This window comes from Lutra lutra, chromosome 13 (genome assembly GCF_902655055.1).
Source record: "Lutra lutra chromosome 13, mLutLut1.2, whole genome shotgun sequence".
NCBI classification, from domain to species: Eukaryota; Metazoa; Chordata; class Mammalia; order Carnivora; family Mustelidae; genus Lutra; species Lutra lutra.
In genome coordinates, this window is record NC_062290.1 from 31033735 (window position 1) to 31041467 (window position 7733).

General features: G+C 37.8%; 1 pseudogene; it reads right to left on the reverse strand.

Moving 5' to 3' along the window:
- Positions 1-6782: 6782 nt before the first annotated feature.
- Positions 6783-7489, reverse strand: LOC125082965 (60S ribosomal protein L9-like; annotated as a pseudogene).
- Between the last annotated feature and the right edge of the window lie 244 nt (positions 7490-7733).

Consider the following 7733-nt stretch of genomic DNA (forward strand, 5'->3'; position numbering starts at 1 on the left):
ACACCACAAAAAGAAAAGAAAGAAAAAAAACTATAGGCCAATATCCCTGATAAACATAGATGCAAAAGTCCTTAACAAAATACTAGAAAATTGCATTCAACCACGCATTAAAAGAATCATTCACCGTGATCAATTGGGAATTATACCAGGGATGCCAGAACAGTTCAGTATTCACAAATCAGTCAACATAATACATCATCTCAATAGATAAAGAAAAGGCATTTGACAAAATTCAACATCCATTCACGATAAAAATTCTCAACAAAGTGAATGTAGAGGGAATATACCTCAACATAATAAACGTCATATATGAAAAATCCATAGTTAACATCATACTTAATGGTGAAAACCTGAGACCTTTTCCTCTAAGATCAGGAACAAGATAAACATATCTGTTCTCACCACTTTTACTCACCATAGTACTGGAAGTCCTAGCCACAGCAATCAGACAAGAAGAAGAAATAAGAGCCATGCATACTGGTAAGGAAAAAGTTAAAATGTTACTATTTGCAGATGAGATGATACTATACATAAAAAACTCTAACAACTCATCAGAAAACAGAGGTAACAAATGAATTCAGTAAAGCTCCAGATATAAAAGTAATACCCAGGAATCAGTAGCGTTTACGTACACTAATAATTTAAAGCAACAGAAAGAGAAATTAAGAAAACAATGCCATTTGCAATTTCACCAAAAGAATAAAATACCTAGGAATAAACTTAACCAAGGAGGTGAGAGATCTGTATTTTGAAAACTATAAAATACTGATAAGAGAAATAATGACACAAAAAAATGGAAAGATATTCCATGTTTATGGCTTGGAAGAAGTAATATTTTTAAAATGTCGACACTACCCAAAGCATTCTACAGATTCAATGCAATTCTTATCAAAATACCAACAGCATTTTTCACAGAACTGTTATGCCCGAGTTTTCGTGTCCGAGAAACCACCAAGGAGCCAAGCAGCGATGCAATCACATGAGGGTTTATTTGACAAGCTTAAGCTTGGGCCCAAGTATACCCGACACAGCGGAGTAGGGACTTGGACCCTGAGCCAGATTACAGTCAGAGTTTTTAAAGGCAGAGTAGGGGTGGACTCGGCGGTCCAAAAGGAGGACAAAGAGGGTTATGGATGACGTAAGTCTCTAAGGAATTTTGGGAGCGAGGTCTCTAGGACCTTGAGGGGCCTGTTGTCTGAGGAAAAGGTTATTCATTACCAATAATAAAAATCTTCTTGTGAGACCCTTTAGATGTAGATCAGTGGGTCATATACTTGGGAATGATTCTCGACACTATCTTGGAGGTTTACAGATAAAGTTTCCTAAAGGAATTGTTAAAGTAGACTTACAGGATTCTGGTCAGACCTGTCGGGGTAGGGGGTCAGTCAGGCTAGGATTGTCCTTAGCAAAATCTCAAGGTGAGGGTGGTTAAGTCCCCAGGGGAGAGCCACTCTGTCTGTTTCAAGGGCTTGTCAATAAGTGAGGAATTTTAATGATTTTCTTTTCCCTCTGTTTCCCACATCAGCTAAACTTGAGGTGGGATGGCCTTACTTTTCTCGGCCTCCACAAGAACTAGAACAAATAATACTAAAATTTGTATGGGACCACAAAAGACTCTGAATAATCAAAGCAATTATGAGAAAGAAGAACAAAGCCAGAGGTATCACAATTCCATATTTCAAGATATACTACAAAGCTGTAATAATCAAAACAGTTTGGTACTGACACAAAAAAAATAGACACGTAGGTCAATAGAATAAATTGAGCCCAGAAATAAACCTATACTTACTGGTTAATTAATCTATGACAAAGGAGGCAAGAATATTTAATGAGGAAAAGGCAGTCTTTTCAATAAGTGGTGGGGGAAAACTGGAAAGCTACATGCAAAAAAATAAAACTGGGCCAATTTCTCACACCAAAATACACAAAATACAAAAAAAAAAATTCTCAAAATAAATTATAGGCCTAACTGTGGGACCTGAAACCATAAAATTCCTAGGAAAACATATAGGCAACTAAAGAGATATTTTTCTAGACATGTGTCCTAAGGCAAGGGTAACAAAAGCAAAATTAAACTGTTGGGACTACCTCAAAATAAAAAGCTTTTGTACAATGAAGGAAACTATCAACAAAACAAAAAGACAACCTACTGAATGGGAGAAGATATTTGCAAAGGGCACATCCAATAAGGGGTTAATATCAGTATATAAAGAATTTATACAACTCAACAACAAAAAGCCGAATATTCCAATTAAAAAATGGACAGAAGGGGCTCCTGGGTGGCTCAGTGGGTTAAAGCCTTTGCCTTTGGCTCAGGTCATGATCAGTGGGTTAAAGCCTCTGTCTTCAGTCCAGGTCATGATCCCAGGGTCCTGGGATCGAGCCCTGCATCGGGCTCTCTGCTCAGTGGGAAGTCTGCTTCCTCCTCTCTCTCTGCCCTCCTCTCTGCCTACTTGTGATCTCTGTCTGTCAAATAAATAAATAAAATATTACTCAGTCATAATAAGAATGAAATTTTGCCATTTGCAACAACACAGATAGACAAAGAGGGCATAATGCTTAGCGAAATAAGCCAGGGAAAGACAAATACTATATGATTTTCCTCATATGTGAAATTTAAGAAACAAAGCAAAACAAGAGACAAATAGAATCTTAAATACAGAAAACAAACTGGTTGTTGCCAGAGAAGAGTTGGGTGGGGGATGGGTGAAGTAGGTGAAGGGGATTACAAGTACATTTATCGTGATAAGCACTGAGTAGTGTATAGAATTGCTGAATTGCTGTATTGTATACCTGAAACTAATATAACACTGAACATTAATTATACTTCAGTTAAAAAGTGTAGAACCCAAGTAGTAATTTCTCTGACTTTAGCCATAGAAACATTTTTCTAGATATGTTTCCTCAGGCAAGGGAAACAAAAGCAAAAATAAACAAGTGGAACTACATCAAAATAAAAAACTTTTGCACAGTGAAGGAAACTATCAACAAAACAAAAGGCAATGTACTGAATGGAAGAAGATATCTGCAAATGATATATTGGATAAGAGGCTAATATCTAAAATATATAAAGAATTTACACAATTCAACATGAAAAAAACCTCAAACAATCCAATTTTAAAAATAGGCAGAAGACCTGACTAGACATTTTGCCAAAGAAGACGTATCAATGGCCAACAGACACAGCAGTGTCATTAGGAAAATGCAAATCAAAACCACAATGAGATACCCCTCACATTATCAGAATAGCTAAAATCAAAAAGACAAAAAATAACAAATGCTGGCAAAGATGCAGAGAAAAAGGAACCCTTGTGCACTGTTGGTGGGAATGTAAAGTGGTACAGCCACTGTAAAGACCATATGGAGATCCCTCAAAAAATTAAATAGAAGAAACACCATATGATCCGATAATTTCACTATTGGTTATAATTCAAAGAAAATGAAAACACTAATTTGAAAAGATTTTTGCACCCCTATGTTTATTGTAGCATTATTACCAATAGCCAAGATATGGAAGCAACTTAAGTGTCCATTGATAGATGAATGGATAAAAAAGATTGGTATGCATATACAATGGAATATTACACAGCCATAAAAAGAATGAAAGCTTGCCATCTGGGACAGCATGGACAGACATAGAGAGTATTATGCTAACCAAAATAAGTCAGACTGAGAAAATAAGTACCATATGATTTCACTCATATGTGGAATATAAAAAGAGCAAAACAAATGAAAAAACAAACAAATGGAAAACAGAATTAAACCTAAAATTCAGGGAGTGCCTGGGTGGCTCAATGGGTTAAGCCTCTGCCTTCAGCTCAGGTCATGATCCCAGGGTCCTGGGATCGAGCCCTGCATCCGGCTCTGGACAAATATTTATTTGACAGAGATCACAAGTAGGCAGAGAGGCAGGCAGAGAGAGAGAGAGAGAGAGAGGAGGAAGCAGGCTCCCCGCTGAGCAGAAAGCCCGATACGGGGCTCGATCCCAGGACCCTGGGATCATGACCTGAGCCGAAGGCAGCGGCTTTAACCCACTGAGCCACCCAGGCGCCCCAAAATAAATAAAATCTTTAAAAAAAAAACCACCTAAAATTCAGAGAACAAATGGTTGCCAGAGAGATGAGGTTTGGGCATAGGCAAAATGGATGAAGTGAAAAGGAGTGGGAGATACAAGCTTCCAGTTATAGGATGAACAAGCCACAGGAATAAATGGCACATGTGGTTAGTGATATTTTAATAGCATCATGTAGGAGATGGCAGCTACACTTGTGGTGAGCATAGCATAACATATAGAGAAGTTGAATCACTATATTGCACATTGGGTGTCAACTATATTCAAATTAAAAATTTTTTAATATTTTATTTATTCATTTGAGACAGAAATACAGAGAATGTAGAGAGACAGTATGAGCAGGGGGAGCAGGAGAGGGAGAGGGAGAAGCAGACTTCTTGCTGAGTCAGGAACCAGACATGGGGCTTGATCCCAGGACCCTGGGTTCATGACCTGAGCAAAACACAGACACTTAACCATCTGAGTCACCCAGAGGTGCCTCAAATTAAAAATTTTTAATAAAATAAAATTCTCCCAAAATGAAAAAAGAGAATCTTGAAAATAGCAAGAGAAGCAAATCATCATGTACATGTAATCCTCAAAAATATCAATGGCTGATTCTCATTAGAAACTATGGAAACCAGAAGGCAGTGGGATGATGTATTCATAGTGATAAGATTTTAAAAAATTGTCTACTGCTGGGCAGTTTTCCAATGCAGTTATATAATTTTACATTCCCACCATCAGTTTATTAGAGTTGTGGTTTCTCCACGACCTTGACATCCTGACATATTGTCAGTCCTTTTCATTTTTGTCAGCTATTTTACTGCATGTATAATGGTATCCCATTGTAAATTTAATGTGCATTTTCTTGTTGGTGCTGGGCATCTTTTCATGTGCTTATTTGATCCACAGATCTTCTTTGGTGACGTGTCTTCACATCTTTTGCCTAATTTGTCAATAGTTTTCTTATTATTTAGTTTTGAGTGTTCTTTATGTATATGGTATACAAGTCCATTATCACAAGTGTGATATATAATATATTGTTCCTATCTTTTTTTAATTGAGGTATAATTGACATATAACATTATATTAGTTTCATGTATATAATATAATGATTCAATATTTCTATATATTGCAAAATGACCACCACAATAAGTCTATTATTTGTCACCATACAGTGTTATAAATTTTTTCATGTGATGAGAACTTTTAAGATCTACTTTCCTAGCAACTTTTAAATATGCAAAACAGTATTATTAACTATAATCACCATGCTGTACATTACATCCCCATGGCTTATTTATTTTATAACTATAAGTTTGTACATTTTGACCACCTTCGCCCATTTAACCTATCCTCTACCTCCTTCTCTGGCAACCACCAATCTGTTCACTGTATCTATGAACTTGGATTTTGTTTTGTTTTGTTTTGGGGGGAGTGTTTTGGGGATGTTTTAGTTTTTATTCTGGATTTCACGTGTAAGTGAGATCATGCAGTATTTGTCCTTCTCTGCCCGACTTATTTCACTTAGCATAATGCCCTCAAGATCCATCTATGCTGTCACAAATGGCAGGATTTCTTTTCTTTTTTTTTTTTTGTGGCTGTTCTATTGCATATAATAATGTTCTATTGCACGTGTTAGCACATCTTCTTTAACCATTGATCCATCAGTGGACAATTAGGTTGTTTCCATATCTTGGTTATTGTAAATAATGCTTCAGTGAGCATGAAGATGCAGATATTTTTTTTAAGTTAGTGTTCTCATTTTCTTCAGATAAATAGCCAGAAATGGAATTGGTGGATTATATGGTAGTTCTTCTAATTCTTTGAGGAACATCTATACTGTTTTCCACAGTGGCTGTATTAATTTACATTCCCACCAACAGTGCATGAGGGGTTCTTTCTCTTTACATCCTTCGCACTTGATATTTCTTGTCTTTTTGATAATAGCCATTCTAGCGGATGTGAGGTGATATCTCATTGTAGTTTTGGTTTGCATTTTCCTGATGATTAATGACGTCAAGCACCTTTTCATGTACATTTTGGCCATCTGTATGTCTTCTTTGGGAAAATGTCTATTCAGGTCCTCTGCCCATTTTTAACTGGATTACTTGCCTTTTTGTTGTTGAGTTGTATAAGTTCTTTTATTTGTTCAGATCTGAGTGGGAAAGACTCACTTCTGTTTTTCTCCTTTACTGTCTACCCAGTCACAACACTTCTGACACTAGATGTGGTTTTACCCCCCAAACCAAGCAATTCCATGGCACCAGCTGAGTGTTCTAAAATTTAAAACAATTCTGATACTATCTACATAGAGATAGCATCAGATCCCACAGGTTAAGGGCCTATAAGACTGTCCCACCCAGCCCCCTACTAAAGATGCCAACATCAAACCTGGGTTTTAACCCATTTTTTGACTGATCAGCTATAAATCAGAGGTTACTGTGAGCCTTTCCTCAGGTTCAGTTGAGTTGCTAAAGCAGTTCACAGAACTTAGGAAAAACAGTTTGCTTACCATTTACCAATTTATTATAAAAGGATAGGATAAAGGATACAGATGAACATCCAAGTGAAAGAGAAGTGCAGGGCAAGGTATATGAGAAGGGGCATGGAGCTTCCATGCCTTCTGTAAGTATGTTACTCTTCTTGCACCTCTATATGCTCACCAACCTGGAGGCCCCCCAAACCCCGCTGGAATTTTTATGGAGGCTTCGTCACATAGGCATGATCAATCTTTAAACCGATTTCCAGCCCCTCCCCTCTCCCTGAAGAATGAGGGGCAGAGCTGAAAATTCCAAGCTCTTTATCATGGCTTGGTCTTTCTGGTGACCAGCCCCCATTCAGGAGCATACCAAGTCACCTCATTAGAACAAAAGACACTGCTATCTCCCAGAAAATCCAAAAGAAACATAGAGACCATCCAAAATGTTCTAGTATCCTTATATTTAACTGTTGTGGCTTGCTGAATCAAAGCAGCTGAATTTGATACAAGTTCAATGTCATTTCCGTCAATATTTAACTCATCTTTCTGGGCCTAAACTACTGAACAAGGAATACCTGGCCTCATCCAAACCCTGCAGATGTATTTTTCATCCAAGAATTTTTGGATTTCAATAAGAGAACCATTCTCCTGAATAACAATGTTGATGGGGGAAGTAAGCATTCACAGACCTCATCTTGTACTGGAAGCCCAACCCTTGACTGTGTTCTGTACATATCTACAAGTGGTGTGAACAGTAATGAGTTCCTCCCACTTCTCTACCACTTGCCACTTGTCAACTCTTTTTTTCCCAGAAGACTGAGTTCTACGTTGATGTGATTGAAGACCCTTCACAGGGTTCCTCTGGGCCTCTTCACAGTAATAGTGCATCCTTTCACAGTGAGGTCAACATTTTCTGGAATGTCAACTGTCTGATTGCAGAGAATGGTCTTCATTCTCACAGTAGATGTGGCAAAGCCCACTAATTTTCTTTAACAGCAAGGTGAAGTCAACAGAAGACTTCCTGCCATTCCCCCTCAATTCCAATCAGCAACATCCCAACACACAGCCAACCTCTGAGCCCAAAATACTCCCCAAATTCATCATGAAATCTGGCTGCAATCTAGTTCACAAGTCCCTCTGGCTCCAGACATCACCAGCTGGTGTCCTAAGGTCATCCACACCACCACACCATTCCTT